The sequence below is a fragment of the Stegodyphus dumicola genome, chromosome 3 (assembly GCF_044657685.1).
Source record: "Stegodyphus dumicola isolate Sdum_Otavi_A_Nest chromosome 3, ASM4465768v1".
NCBI classification, from domain to species: Eukaryota; Metazoa; Arthropoda; class Arachnida; order Araneae; family Eresidae; genus Stegodyphus; species Stegodyphus dumicola.
Window position 1 is genome coordinate 85995265 of NC_140770.1, and position 17165 is coordinate 86012429.

At 31.3% G+C, this 17165-nt stretch overlaps 1 long non-coding RNA gene across 1 annotated transcript in view; it reads right to left on the reverse strand.

The window, feature by feature from the left end:
• The window catches only part of LOC146998035 (uncharacterized), a 33766-nt gene that overhangs the window by 7757 nt on the left and 8844 nt on the right, over nucleotides 1–17165 (reverse strand). The window contains exon 2 of the long non-coding RNA XR_015039993.1: nucleotides 5777–5905. This is a non-coding gene — a long non-coding RNA (uncharacterized LOC146998035). The remainder of the gene's footprint in view (nucleotides 1–5776; nucleotides 5906–17165) is intronic.

Below are 17165 nucleotides of genomic sequence, written 5' to 3' on the forward strand. Positions count from 1 at the left end.
TAATGAACATTTTGTGACTAATAAATCTTTGAGGATTTAGAGGTCTTGTAAGGGTAAATATCTGTTTTTCACACCCCATATGTCAATAGGTTAGTTTATTAATATATTTAGCTAGTTCAAATTGAGCCTCACACTGAACTGGATGTTTCTGATTATCAATAATCTTGCTGTCAATTAAAATGAGCCTTTCATTCAGAGTGCTTAATCTTTTAGGCAGAATTGATCACTTTCCTTTCTGTAGCATTTAAAAATTATACGGACATAAGTGTAGCAGAATCGACTTTATGTCTTTAAGAGATGTGAAACTATTCCGTAACTGCATTCTAGTCCTCAACTGAGACATGGTGGGCTCCTAAATATAGAGCTCTTAAATACATTTTATGGTAATTTGCATCATGGCAGTGAAAAGGCGATTCTTTCGACTCTGATTGTTATCAAATACAGTTGAATAGTCAACAAGTTCATCAAGCATTATTATCTAATGCTTGATGAATTCTCATATAAATGCAGTTACCGCCATCTTTGAATCTTTCCATTATGGAAAGATCGTATTATAGTATTAACACGTTCTTCAAATGAGTACATAGTTTTTGCTATATATTTAAAAGCACAGGAAACAAAAGGCCAAAATTTACTGCATGCGTGTGTCGTAAAATAGTAAAATTCAGCATAGAAAGCAAGCGAAGGCAATCAATAATATCAAAATATGTTTATGGGCAACTTTGTATTAAATTTTAGTTTGTAACGTCTTATTCTACAAGATGGGGATTAGAAACTTTCTGATAAATTCGTAAACCAAAGAAAGGCTAAATTAAATTGATTTATTTGTTTTATAACCTTGTGTTTGTAATAAATGTGTGTAATGTTTTAATGTATTGAATGCATATAATCGATTTAAAGGTAGTGAATGACTGAAGGAAAATAATGGCTAGTGAAATTTTATGATGCAAAGCAGTTGAAAATATGACATCTGTACAGAATAATAAGCCAAACAAACTGAGTGCAAATAAACAATGCTATTCTGAAGCCAGTATTTATTTTAGCAAAACCATTTTAATTGATTGAATGTTATTCTATTCTTCCGTTGCAATTATGTAAAAAGACTTACATTAAAAAAGAGATGAATGACTTTTCGAGAGCATACATTTAGGAGAGTAAAAAGGAAAAACAAATCTACTTGAAATTTTTTTTTTAAATATTCATTTACCATTTCGCATTTTATAAAAAAGTAATATTCATTAAATTTTTTTCCAAGTAGTCTTTGTTTAGATTCAAAATCAAAATTTGTAAACTTTTATTGTGTATTTAAAATTAATTGAAATTTATCGTAAAATAAACATACATATTTTTTCTCCAGTGTCCTCGTGCCTCGCATAATTTTGTATTTCTGGTATTCCATGTTTACTTCGCACTTCATATTAAATATTTTTCATTAAAAACGTCACAGAATTTTCAATTTGATTCAAAATTAAGATTAAATATTTTACTTTATTTCATGTGCGTTATGGTTATTGCAAATTTATAAAGTGTATATTTTCCTTCAAGTCGAAACAGGGTATACCTTGATAAATGTTTGAAAAATTTCAATTCTTTTAATATAAATTTAAAAATAAAAATGATTTTCATTTTAGTTTTTCTATTACTATTCACTTTGCAATTCATTTAGGTATAATTACAAAAAATGGCTTAATTGATAATTTTTAATGGTTGCTGTTTTGTTTTGGTTTATTTGTTTACAGAAAAGTAGGCTACGGCTATTTGGTAGAGGAAGGCATGACTTTATGGGGGATATTTTATGGATGCCTTTATGCAGGAAATCACAAAACACAAAATAAACCCTACCAAAACAAACCTTACCAAACACAAAGTATACTGCTTATGGAACTTGTTAGCCATTTTCACATTTGTTTTCATCTCTATGTTACTAAACTGTACAAAGGAAAGTAGGTCACAACATATTGGTAGGACAAAGAAGCAGAAAAGAAGTTCTTCGCATTATTGAAACCTTCTAGTTTAGAAGCATATGATAGTGATAGTGACGGAGGACGTGGCCACCACCCCTTTACTATTAAGTTAATTAGCATATAGGACCACGTCCGCCCTTATACAGAGTAAAGCCAGAGAGGCCACATGGGAGGCTTGCACAGGGCGCCCAAACCCAACGCCTGGACTATCCGGTTGGCAGTTCCGCGAACCAAATCGAATTGAAATCACACAGAACCGATGATAGAGTGGTAGTATGTTTTATACCAAAATAAACCAAAAGAAACGCTTTATAACTCTGGAGCTTTCCCCAAAAGTACTCGTACAGCTCAATTAGTATGACAGAACACAATCTGTAGGCTACCACTTCCAACTACTAAGAATGCTAAACACACCGCAAAGCAAAACGCATCTAAACAGAGAATGACCGCCATGTTTGTTTACATTTGAAACTTAGCAGAATAGTGGATTTGTTTACAATCTAGAGAAACTAAGCTTCGCAACAACTAAGTAACGTATTGTTTTATTATTGCGAATTAAATAATACTTAATTCTTTCTGGAATTATATTTAAACTCTTAAGTTTTTGCTTAGGCACTGTAGTTTTAATCGTAAAAATTGTTTTTTTAATTGTTTTAACTGTACTTGGTGTTTTATGTTTTTTCTATATCTTTCAAATTTTAATGAAAATATTTTGACTGTTTATGTATTTTTTACCTTGCCGCGAAGCGAGGACTCAATTAATTAGTAGCGCATGTGCATTAGGTAAGCGGTGCTGAATCGTGTGCGGAAAACTGTGTCTTTATTTATTTAAAATTTTTTTAAACATCGTTTTAGATTTATTATAGTATTTGAATAGAACTTGTGGTAATTATTCAGATAATATAATTTTTGTGCACACTGAGTTCTAAAACGAATGAGATGCAACGCTTTTAAGTGAACCTAGCGCTGAAGTATTGCTATGGTAAGTAAACATTGTGGACTTATTCTATTGTGCATTTATTCTATTGTGGTCTACGTGCTATCGACGAAGTAGATTTAATTCAATATTCTTAACTGTTAAATAAATATTTTAAACGAAATGCAGGAAAATTGCGCATAGTTTAATATTCCGTACAAGGAAGTCATGTAGTGTATACATCATTTTTTTGTTTTTATAAAGTTCCAGTTTTTAGCAATAAAAAGAAATAAGTTTTTCTAAATATCTCAAACGAAAACGTACGTTCTGCTTTACGAAGTTCCTTTTTTTTAATATTTTAAATGTTGCAGTTATACTTTTGTTTAGGGATTCCATCAAAGATATATTTATTAGATGGCAGAAATAAAATTTGTATTTTTTTTGGAGGGGGAACAAATGCATAACTGACCAAATGAATCCTCAAGAATCAGGAGAACTTCAAATTCGGGACCATTCACACCCATACAAAACTTACTTTGGGGATAAAACATTTATTAAACTCTTCTGTAAATTGTGCAGTGGTCGTCCACGCCTTTTTGTTTGTCATCCAGTAAACATATTGATTGACACCTACAGCTTTCAACGGCGTGAATTCAGGGCTCAGTTTACCAACATTGTCTTCATCCCTGAAGTTTTGAAGAAAACGTTAAGTTACACGACCCTTATACCTTAAAATCACCAGTAGTTTTCTGTGATTGGGCTTTATACGTTTTGTTTAGCATTCATTTCCAGAAGAGGCCACATTCATTGGTATTTCACTCACGATAAGGAATGCGTCCTCCATTTCAATAATTTTAACAAGTTTCTATGGAAATACCCTAGCAACTGATTCATTTGCATATGCAGTTTCACCTTCAATTGTCATGGTATGAAAAGCACGCTTTTAGAGAACACTGTCTTCCAACCCTATACTTACTTCTTTGGAATCCACACTTTCTGTTTACCCTGAGAAGGAAATTCTTGACTCCCTTTCTTTAATCTCTCCGTAAAGTTTTAGTGATGTTTTCTTGATGCCTTGACAATATCGTTTACGATGTTTATTTTTATCGTTATACGATGTTGAATTAACAATTACTTTTGTTCCAGAACATAACGAATTCCTAATTGCAGCTTAATTTTTTTAAATAATTTTGCGATAGCTTCATGTACACCAAAATGATATCTCACAGACATAGCACTTTGTCCAATTGTAAGAGGATCTAAAATCTGAATTTTAAGTTACAGAGAAATCACTTTCACTTTCGTTTTGAGAATAAGTTAATTATGAGATATTATGTAAGGGTTGTTGAAAACTATATCATTTGTTAGGAATACTAAATATATGAAAAATTTGTAAACATACTATGCATTGATTTTTGGCAAAATTAATAAACTTTTCTTAATTTTTTATATAAAACAGAATTTTTTTAAATAAAAGTTAATAATACGATAGAAGCATCTTTTCCTTTTGCACCTTTGTTGGTTTAAAACAGATTTCTGAGAAAGGATAATACGTAGATCCTTCACTTCTATTACGCGTTAAAAATGCCCTTCGTTTTTATATTTAAGGCAAATTAAGTTCTTTTAGCAAATCTTACGAAATCTTCTTTTATGATTAAAATGGGAAGAAAATCTTCATGCTGATTTTAAGATAAATGTCTTGTTCCTACGTTTTGCACACTGGAAAACAATACCAAAAGCTACAACTGAATTTTTGCGTTTGTACGAAAGTATAAGTGCATTCTTCATTATGTTTTGTCTATTGCTTTTTAAACTGTAACGTCGAACAGTTTCTGATTCTCATTTTTAAGTTTCTAATATCTTAAAATAAGATTTAGAAGTTAGAAGAATAGCATAATTACGTCTTTCAATTTTTAGGTAAGCAAAGTTAGATTATCTTAGAATGTAAATGCAAACAAATATAATTTCAGTGATTGCTTTTTACTCTATTTTAAAAACAGTTATCAAGAAAATACCAATATTCTGAAGTTCCTTAATTAAACTTAATGTTGTAAAAATGCCTATTAATGAAAAACGTCCTTTGCCTTTTGCGGAAGCTGCGAATTCTCTGAATGCACAGACTCCCATTGTTTTTCAAAAAATCAGAATTTTGACTTTTTCTTTTAAGCTTAGATCTATATATTACAGGAAGTATTTATATAACACATCCAGAAAATATAATCTCGATTTAGCAGTAGTTTTCGCCTGTTAATGGAATTTAAAACATCCAATAAATGAAACGAGTATTTCTTCTGTGATTAATACTTCACTGGAAATATAAAAAATTGTGCACTTCTTTAGAAATACTTCCGCCATACATTTGTAAGCTGGAAGTTTATCTGATATTCTTTCAGACTTCTTTATTTTTCTATAAAAGCAAATGGAGAAATTCCTCGAATCTTTTAAAGAGAACATATCTCTATAAAGAATCTATTCAGGTCTGTTGAGTACATCTAACTCGGGATCATATTATTTTCCCTCAATACCAGCTAACAATAAAACTCAAATAAAGATATATATTTGTTTTTTTAAGTAGCTGTTATAACCAAATGTGCAAATATGCTTTCTGTAATACCAATTTGAAACAACCTGGAAGTTTAATTTTAAATGTTAGGGGGATCGTGATGTTAATTTTAATACATTAAATAACAATATTGCGCTATTTTATGGAACACAGACCACGAATCACTTCTGCTGATGCTTAACCAAATTTACTGTCTTTAAGAGTACGGAATTAGAGATAAATACAGAAGAATAATTCTGTTAAGAATAGAGAATATTAATTTTATTTAGAGGTTTTACTATTAAAAATATTTTTCCTTTTAATAGATTCCACAAAGAAAAAATGAATAATTACCGAAAAACATTCCTCCTGTTACTTGTTTTATACTTCTTGTTGCACATCACCTGCAAGTGAAGGTGTTTCCGTTCTCTGAGAAATGTGTTTTTCCCACAGAAGGTCCAGAAATTTTCGCAACATCAACAGCTTTAATAATAAAAAAAGAACAGAAGAGCAGTAAATAATATGAAGCAACAAGTAAAACAATATATGTTTACTCATACAAATGTTACTGCGTTTCTTGTTTGCTATTTAAAACATTATTTTTTCCTTTAAAATTACATGTGGGTCCCTCTGATTAGAGGTAATCTCTTGTATAATAACACATAATGTGTATTATATTTCTTGAAATAAATATTATTATCAATGCAAATGATGTAATTTTATGTACATATAAATGTATAAATAAGCATAATGAATGATGTCAAAAATTAGAGAAAGAAATTTCATGATAAAGTATAATTTTAAAAAAATCTGATGTGTACTCCACATGACTTCCTTGTACGGAACATTAAATGATACGCATTTTTTTTTTTTTTTTTTTTGCATTTCATTTAAACTTATTGGATTTAATTAAATTTATTTCGTCGATAGCGCATAACCCACAATAGAACAAATGCACTCTTTAAAATTAGCTATATTTGTTTACCATAGGGATACTCTGGCCCATGTTCACTTAACAGCGTTGCATTTCATTCATTTTTTAACTCAGAAGGAACAAAATTTATATCGTCTTAAGAATTATCTAATCGCTGCCACAGGTTCTATTCAAATACTATAATAAATCTAAAACGATGTATAAAAGAAATTAAGCAAAGAACAACAACAACAACAAAAAGAAACAGTTTTTCACAGACGATTCAGTATTTCTCATTCAATTAATTCAGTTTTCACTTCGCGACAAGGCAAAAATAAATAAAAACTCAAAATATCTGTATTGAAAATTATGAAGTAAATCATTTCTTCGAATAAATTCCAGTATGGATTAAACATGATTTAATTCGCAATAATAAAAGGAGGCATTATCTTTGTTATTGCAATGCTTACTTTCTCTAGATTGGCAATAAATGTACTATTCTGTTGTTTCAAATTTAAACAATCATTGCCGCCATTGCAAAAATAATTAGGCTTAGCGGCACTTAAACAACTTTTAAATTTAGAATTCAAACAACAAAAGTCGGCGTTAATCCTTCATATTTTCACAGGGCTAGTTTGGATGGATTTCCCAAATCGCCAACCTCAGCTGCAAAAGTGCAAATCCGTTTTGCGCTTTTGCAGCTGAGGATGATGGTTAGGTAAAACCATCGAAACTAGTCCTGTGGAAATTTGAAAGTATAACGCCGATTTTTGTTGTCTGGCTTTTAAATAAATATTTTTTTGCCGTGTTATTGTGTCTTAACTTTTAAATTGTTAATAATAATAAAAATATTCCATCCAGATTTACTAAAGGCATAAAAATTTTAACCGGAAGATACGAACAACATAATTCAATCATTTTTAAAGCTAAAAGTGCACAATTTACAGAAATATAAGAATAAAGAAACAGATTACACAGCCGAGTAACAGAGTGGATATATATATATTGTAATATCTTGTTATTTAATAAATAAATATAATTATTGTTGAAGTGGCAATGCCATATTTGTATTAAACCGTTACTCAGCAACGTGAGATATTGTTTTAAAAGATTAGAATTCTGAAGATTTTACCAGCTAGGAATAGTATTAGAATTTTGCCACTTAAGAATTGTATAAAATTTGTCTATCACCGTGAACTAGAAATAAAATTTATGTTCTAATCAGAAGATTGCCTTTGTCAATTACTGCAAAATAAATTACAGTCTTAATTAATTGGAGGTTCCACCGAGATCCTGGAAATTAGGAGTGCAATTATCAATTTCGATGGCGCTGGTCTCCTAATCCCAGAAATTAGCTGAATTTTTTAGAACAAGTTTGCTGATACCAATTGCCGAGTTTGTTTATTTCAAGGAGAAATGGATGTAAGAAGTCTGCCGTTTTAAAGCCAGATTTGAAGCAGATCATTCAAAGGTTATCTTCTGTGCTTCTATAACTTGCGTCCGAGCAAAAAATCTGTCAAAACAGGATACTGCTGATCTCTGAAGATAAGATTAACTTTTGGTTTTCTTAAAAAAGCTTTTATTGAATTTTGATACTTTATTTCAGAATTATAATTTATCGTGTAAGATTTTGTTTAAAAATAATTGACACTAAAATATTCAGCTTAAATTTATAATTGATATTTGGGATAAAGAAGTATTTTGAAATTATTATTTATGCTTTACTTTTATTTGCATTGAATTTTTATGTTGATAAATGATATGTGTAAGCCCTCCCAGCATTTATAAAAAAAAAAAAAAAAAAGAACTGCTAGCTGAGTTTTGGAATTTGTTGCCAAGCAGGCGCGTGGAAAATAAGTAGCAACGTCAAACTGACGTGTGATTTGATTATACTTGGAAGAATGAATGGGCAAAAGTTTTTTTTTTTTCTTAGTTCTCGCCATCCAGGCGTGTGGTAGATAGTAACGTCATCCCGACGTATTACAGATTGTATATTCTAAAAGTTGAATTGCCAAACTGGCAAAAAATTATTTTTGTTATCGCCGACGAGGCGTGGAGATACAGTTAGTCAATAAAGTCTGCGTACATCAAGAAAAGTAATATCAAATCCAAATTTTAAGGTGCTAAAAGGGTAGTTTCTTAAAGTTTTATTTTTTTAATATTTAGTTTCAATAAGGGACTTTGAAATTATTTAACTGTAATATTTTCATATCTAATAACTTATGCACACTAATTTTTAAAAGATAAGTGGCCAGAAATCAAAGCCAATAAAGTTTGCGTACGACGCGAAGGAGGCGGGGGATTTCTTATCTAACTTTTAAACTTCAAACTTGAAAATGCAAAGAAGGTTACACTTTCAAGGTCATTGACTTCCGAAGCAACTTTCACGTTGATTAAAAGTTGCTATTTCTATTTTCTTTGACGAAAATAACAACCAATAAAGAAATTCTTTTAGTTACGAGACAACTAATTATCATATTGAGAGATGAAGGTAAAACTCTTCGTTATATTGGTAAAACTATTGGAAAACCATTTTCTAGTATGCAAAGAGTTATTCAAAACTATCTTGTCAGTGGTAGTCTTGCTGTAAAACCAAGATGTGGGAGACCGAAGAAGCTGACGCAGAGAGAAGAAAGGAAAATTCTTTTACGAATTAAACAAAATCCTAAACTTTCTGCTGCAAGCATTGCAAAAGACATTTTTTAACTAGCAACACGGAAATTTCTCCTGAAACTGTACGAAAAGTGCTGCGAAAGTCCGATTATCATGGACGCAAACCTAGGTCTAAGCCATACATTTCCGAGACAAAAGAAAGAAAAGAATTGCTTTTGCCAAAACATATTTAAACTCTTCGCAGGACTTCTGGAACAATGTAATTTGGTCATATGAAAGTAAATTTACAATATTTAAAGTTAATGGCCACCCTATTGTATGGAGAAAACCAGGAACAGAACTGAATCTGAGAAATTTAAATCCAACTGTCAAATATGGAGTTGGCGGTGTGATGGTATGGGGGTGTATGTCGTCGAAAGGAGTTGGAAATTTTCACATTATTGATAAAGTCATGGATAAGTATGTTTATCTGGATATTCTGAAGAAAAATCTACGAGACAGTGCCCGAAATTTAAACCTTTCTAATACCTTTATTTTCCAACAAGACAACGACCAGAAACATACAGCTAAAATTGTGAAGGAATATCTTCTCTATCACAATCCAAGACAGTTGCGTACTCCTCCACAGTCACCAGACCTCAATCCAATCGAACATTTGTGGGCAAAATTGGAGAAACGAATTCGAAAACACAATATTACGTCGCGAAATAAGCTAATTAGTAAATTGCAGGAAGAATGGGCGAAATTTACGTCGGATGACACTGAAAAACTAGTTCAGTCAATGCCCAGACGTCTGCAAGCTGTTTTGAAGAATAAAGGATATCCTACAAAGTATTGAAGTAATGTAAAAAACTTATATTTTGCTTTTTTTTAAAGTGTACGCAGACTTATTGGAGGGAATTTCTGAATTTTTTTTGACAAAATATATTTTTGAAAAAATGTAAAAAGTATTACACTGATATTATTTACTTTTTATTTAAGCTTACAATTTTAGCTAATAGAAGAAAAAAAATGCAATGATTAAAATACATTTTTCTATGCTTTAAGTGTTTTTTTTAATTCAAAATTTAGTCTGTACGCAGACTTTTGTGACTAACTGTAGATAGTAAAATCGTCGGAACAGCTTTAGTATAGGCCACCTTCAAAGTTTGGCGAATTTGGTTTGGCGCCAAAGCACATGAAATACCTTGTTTTGAAAAATGGTTGCCATCCAGATTTTCGACGAAACTCCGTGCTTCAAAAAATGGCGGCCATCTTGATTTCACCAGAAATCGTGGATAATAGAAATAAGTTTACGACTATTATACACGATTTTAAGAGAAAGAAATATTAAGAAATGATTAATAAAAATGATTAAGTTTAAAAGGATGTAATTTTAAAAACAATACCGGAAACCTTTAGCTATTTCACCTTTAATAAATAATTTGGTGTGACGTCACAATGTATTCTCCATGCTAATTTCTATTTTCTATTTTCTATTAAAAAAAATAATGAATTGTTTATTATTGTAAATTAACATCAAATTCTTTAAATTTACATTTCTGAGCTTAGGCGTAACTGAAAATAAGTATAATAAATTGTTTATATTTAAAATTACCATGATACAGTAAGCGAATTCTACCAGTTATTACAACGATAAAGAACGTCGCAGTCTCTCATTGTAGTTCATACAGCTTAAGTATTTTCAAATATTTTTAAACTTTAGAATTTATACAAATAAAAAAAGTTTCTTTTAATTATTACTCTAGAACATATCAATTTTATCATGTTTACAAATTAACGTTTTGCTACGTAACAAAATAATCCCTTATATACCAGTAAGTAGACAATTTACATTATTTTCTAAAAATTTTAAACTTCACATTAATGAAAAACAGGTTCTTAAATTCCTAAATCACATTATATTCTCTGTAGGCAGGCATACTAGAATTCTACACGTAAATAAAAAAAAATAATTTCTCGCAATGAAATAAAATATTATAAGAAAATAAATACTACAAATTAGGAACACTAAGCAATGCTTCACATACACACACACATACAGTGTCTCACAAAAGTGATGGGACACTTGTGCTTTACAAAAGGAAACTGTAGTAACATAAATTTAAAAAAACATGTAAAATTTTTTGGGGTCTGTTTCATACTTAAATTTAGTAACAATTATTACATAACATACATTTTCTCAAAATATTAAAATATCAAATTAATAAAAATACAATTGTTTAGAACGGAGCAAAAAATTGCTCACATAAGTGATGGTACACTTACTTTTCCATCAAATATTTATCCAAAAATTTTACTTTATAAAAGGTTTTAATATTTTGTTGGATTTCCGTTTACTTTTAAAACATGATTTAATCTTCTTGGGGTGGATTCGACTAATTTTTATTGCGATTTCTGGAGTGATTTTACCCCATTCTTCTTGAAGCACCGATTTTAATTGTTGTTTTGAAGAAATGGTGTGTTTGCGAAATTCTTCCCTGCGCTTTATCCACACCAAGATTCTACGGTCAGAATCAAATATATTAAATTTACTCTCATCAGCAAATATAACTTCATTCCCGTAATCAGAATTCTTATTTATGTTGGATTTTGCGAAAGCCAGTCTGAGGTTTCTATTCTTTTAATTCACGAAGAATTTTTTCCTGGCTGCTCTACCGTGATATCCAGCAGATCGAATTACTCTTCCAATAGTCTCAGGATTAACAATTACTCCATATAATGCTTGTAAATCAGCAGCAACTTTAGGAGCACTCATTCTTGGATTTTTTTTAATAATTTGAACAATAATTCGCTCTATTCCATTGGATAGCTTTGACGGTAGGCCAGGTCTTCTTTTATCCTGAATCATATGATTCTTTTTATATCGTTTAATGATATTGAAAACTGTTGAATGACTCAGGTTAACAGTTTCAGCAGTTTCTCTAATAGAATTTCCACGATCAATATGGAAATTAATAACTAATTTTCGAATTTCAGGCAAAGTTTCTTTTCGTTTAGCATTCATGGCTGCACAGACATAAAAAACACAAAAATTCCAAAACAAACTGGAGAGAAATACTGCAGATGATTTTATAAATTATTGCAAATTGCTTTTGAGTAAAAATAAAAACCCAAAAAAATATTTTTATTGCTTACTTCAGACGATTTTTGTTGCATAGTACGTAGTAGTATCTAATGGTGTCCCATCACTTATGTGAACCATTTTTTGCTCCGTTCTAAACAATTGTATTTTTATTAAATTAATATTTTGAGAAAATGTATGTTATGTAATAATTGTAACTAAATTTAAGTATGAAACACACCCACAAAAAATTTTTACATGTTTTTTAAATTTATTTCATTACAGTTTCCTTTTGTAAAGCACAAGCGTCCCATCACTTTTGTGAGACACTGTATTATCAAAGAACTCATACCAAGTGCGATTTCGATTGCAAACACTACGTACTAGAATAATGAGGTAAAAGTTACTTATAGATCAAAGTTTACAGGTTTGCTACTGTTGAGTAGATCGTGGGCTATCGATATATATCTTAAGTCGGAAAGCATTATAAACATATCAAAACCAAAAAATTAAAAATACAATTTAAATGAAAAATGATGTCTTAAATATAATTCACAATTAAAACAACAATACAAATTTAAAATACTCAAACGATATGTTAAACATTGCATATAAAATACGTTACATTACAGCTCGTCATCACACATTACCTCGTTTTCCTTTATACACAACGGTCCGTATTCGCTCAAAAAACATCAAAGGTCGGTGTCCATGTACACATCCATCTATTTCCACCTTAAAAATATCAGAGAATTGCACAACATCGGCATTGCGCACTACCTTGGCTCAGCCCATGTACACATCGATCTATTTTCACTTAAAAAAAAATCCTAGAATTGCACAAACTAGGCACGTCGCACTACATTGGCTTTGCCCATGTACACATCGATCTATTTTCACTTAAAAAAACATCCTATAATTGCACAAACTAGGCACCGCGCACAACCTCGGCATTGCGCACTACATTGGCTTTGCCCATGTACACATCGATCTATTTTAACTTAAAAAACATACTAGAATTGCACAAACTAGGCACCACGCACTACATTTGCTTTGCCCATATACACATCAATCTATTTTCACTTAAAAAATATCCTAGAATTGCACAAACTAGGCACCGCGCATAACCTCGGCATTGCGCACTACATTGGCTTTGCCCATGTATACATCGATCTATTTTCACTTAAAAAAATCCTAGAATTGCACAAACTAGGCACGTCGCACTACATTGGCTTCGCCCATGTACACATCGATCTATTTTCACTTAAAAAGACATCCTAGAATCGCACAAACTAGGCACCGCGCACAACCTCGGCATTGCGCAATTCATTGGCTCTGCCCATGTACACATCAATCTATTTCCACTTAAAAAAACATCCTAGAATTGCACAAACTAAGCACCGCGCACTACCTCGGCATTGCGCACTATATTGGCTCTGCCCATGTACACATCGATCTATTTCCACTTAAAAAGACATCCTAGAATCGCACAAACTAGGCACCGCGCACAACCTCGGCATTGCGCAATACATTGGCTCTGCCCATGTGCACAAGATCTTTGACTATCCCTGCCACCCAGCCCAGCATAACCTCGCGGAAAATATATACACGCAGACACTTCTCTGTCGGCAGAACTCAATAGCCATCTACACGGATGGTTCCAAAACAAAGGATGGCACTGGATGCGGCTTATGCACAATGATCGATGGAGAAATCAAATACCGCTGGAAACGTAGACTCAATCCGAACAACACAGTCTACCAAGCTGAATTGTCAGCTATTAAAAAAGCAATCGATCTCTCATATAGTCACCAAGAAACTGTCTATATCTATAGTGACTCACTGTCGAGCATAGCCGCCATAGAAGGACCAGCCAGCCGAGATCCCTTCGTACTTAACATACAAAGGGCATTAATCAACCTCCCACGCAATTATCGTCCCATCATTGGCTGGGTACCAGCACACACAGGTGTAGTCGGCAACGAGCTGGCGGATGAACAGGCAAAACAAGCGGTTTCGGGTATCTTCCTGCCAGAACATGCTCTACCTCTGCCTTCCTCTTATCTCAAAAAGATTACACGAGGCGACCTTTATGCAGAAGATGGGATACTTCCCGGACAGGTCGAAGGACGTATAAATTTATCCCAAAAAAAGAACAAAAAAAAATTATCCCAAAAGTTACAGACCTTGTCTTCTCCAACTCATCTTCATTGACTACGTTCCTCTCTGGGCACAGCCTGTTTCCTGATTACCTACACCGATTTGGACTTAGAGACTATGATCTCTGGGAGTGAATAATACTCAGCTCAGTACAGCACTTACATCTTTTCATGTAGCAGACAACGTCTGCAAAGATGCCATTGTAACAACCATTACTGTGAATCGGTAACTTCTGACTTAATAAATGCCGCTGGTTTTCGGGACTCACCCTAGCAGTGGTGGAAGTAGATAGTAGATAATTTCTACAGGTCAGGTACCATTCCGATTGGTTATACCTAAGGCCGGAAGCCTGGTCTGTAGTGCTCTGCCCATATACACATCCATCTATTTTTACTTAAAAAAACATCCTAGAATTGCACAAACTAGGTACCACGCACAACCTCGGCATTGCGCACTACATTGTCTCTGCCCATGTACACATCGATCTATTTTTACTTAAAAAGACATCCTAGAATTACACAAACTTGGCACCGCGCACAACCTCGGCATTGCGCACTGCATTGGCTTTATCCATGTATATAGCTATCTCTTTTCACTTAATCAGAAATTGAATAAATTCTGCATTGCTCATATACTAAGAAATCTACTTTCACTTAAAAGAAATCGGAGAATTGCAGAAATTCGCGCATAAGCAACTCCATTGATTCGCGGTGTAAAAAAAAAAAAAAAAAAGAAAAAAAAAAAAAATTTTCTAGAAAGATTGAGTTTACTACAGGCGAATCAAGATCCTAGCCTAATTGATTTCTCAGCCGTACATTTCTTGCAAATACTACCACTTGTTGACTTTTTCTGACTAACTAACCAGCATGATATCTTAATTTTTCACAGAAAACGTTATCCTTCAATAATCGACAATCCATCAAAAATCCTCTAAAAAGTTTATATTCTATTGTTAATTTATACATAAAATATCTGTTCCCAAAATTTTACGCTTGTTTGAAAACTCCCACCTTAAGGGGACTAGGTACCTTTTGACTGATTTTTTTTATTTAAGCACTTTCATCTACTTTTTATGAATAATATTAAGTTGTTTTATGAGACAAAATGGTTTTAAGCTGAAAAAAAAATTGCTATTAATCTTTAATTTGATTTTTTTTTTTTTTTTTAATTTCAACAATTAAAAATTCTTTCTTCTTCCCCAATTTTCAATATTTTTGCTTCAAATTGTTTTATTGTATTCATAATAGTGTTCTTAATAACTTTACGGATCGATTTTTCAATTAATGAATTAGTTTCTGAGAAAAAAAAATAAAAAGCACATTTTTATATAAAAATTTTAAAAAAATATGATTTCAGTAACATTTTTACTTCCAATAACTTTTCTTTTCACTATTTTTCAAATCCCATCCTTGATTCTATTAAGTATATAATTTTAAATAAGCAGTAAATTTATTAAATAATTTGGTCCATATCTGAACAAGTTTTATGACTTTAGGTAAAAGGATATATTAAAAAATTGCAAACTGAGAAACAGCAGTTTAAAGAATGTAAAATGTCTGGACGGTCATTAAATCATTTCCAATTTCTTAAAAATTTTATTACTGAATTTCAATACATATATATATTTATAATAAAACTTAGTACTGCTCAGTTGATTAATATGAATATAAATTACAAGCTTTTGTTTAAAACCTTATCTGGCTAGAAATATTGCAAAAATATCATAAAATGCAAGTAGAATTTTCCTTTACCTGTTTTTGTTTTTTAAAACACGCTCAAAACAATTTTAATGCATGAATTAATTATAATATATTTTCTAAAACACTTATAATCATTATTAATAATATTAATTTGTTGTTTTATTCATTTTTAAAAAAGCAAAATTTGAAATTTTAACGGACATAAAACATTTTATTTAAAACCACTCAGCAGCTTATGTGATTACTTCTCTTATTTTAGCCATTTGTTCTCGTATATAAATTCCATTTTAAATTAATTTATGTGCATTTTAATTAATTAAAAAGTTTAATGTTTGTTCCAACACTATTTCAATAATGCTACGGTCAGAAATTTGATCACTTTCATTACACCACCTCTTTCTGTTCGTATCTAATCACAGATAATTTTAATTTTTGAATAAACATAGCATTTTTGTTGACTGATAATACATATAAAACTATTTGCTGAGCTCAGTATAAATATATAAACTTGCCAGTTTAAAGGTAATTTTTTTTTCAACTTTAATTTGTATTTAAATAAATCAGTATATACGCATAAATAGAGTTTTTTGATAGTTGCAGTCATATTTAATTACACTCCTCTTCATTTACACTGATTTTTAGTAAGCTACTGAAAAAATTAAGAAGTAAAAAAAAAAAAAAATAAATAAACACTGAGGGGGTGTGGCATTTAAAGGGGTGTCAAAATTTTAAAAACTTTTTTATAGCATTTATTATAGTCAGAATCATTTCAAAATTCCTTTTCAGTGTATTAAGGTACTTTTTCAGCAAAAAATTTAAAAATCGGTAATTTCATTGACTTTTGGGTTACCGAGTCCCCTTAAATTTTCCTTTATAATCTCCTGATACTTAATTACAACATCACTAACAGCAGTTTTAGAGCAAGCAATAACTAAACGCAAAAATATCACCTCAAGTAGCCAAAAAAATGCATACAAAATAGTATTTACGGTATCTGAGCGTTAAACAATCGCCAATAACAGTGTTACGAATTGTGTATTTAGATATTAATTTTAGTAGAATTCAGATTTAAAATGTTGTATGTATTTCCTCCTGCAACGCAGCGTAAGACAAATTTTAAGAGAAATCTATACCGGAAAAGTAAGAATACAGGGCCCGTGCATTAAACTTTGAGTAAACGGATCTGTCGGTAATTTGTATTGAAATTGAATAAATGTAACTGACTACTAAATTAGCTGTAACCTTAATTCCATCCTCTTGTTTACCTTGCGTTTGGCGAATAGTATGGGTTAC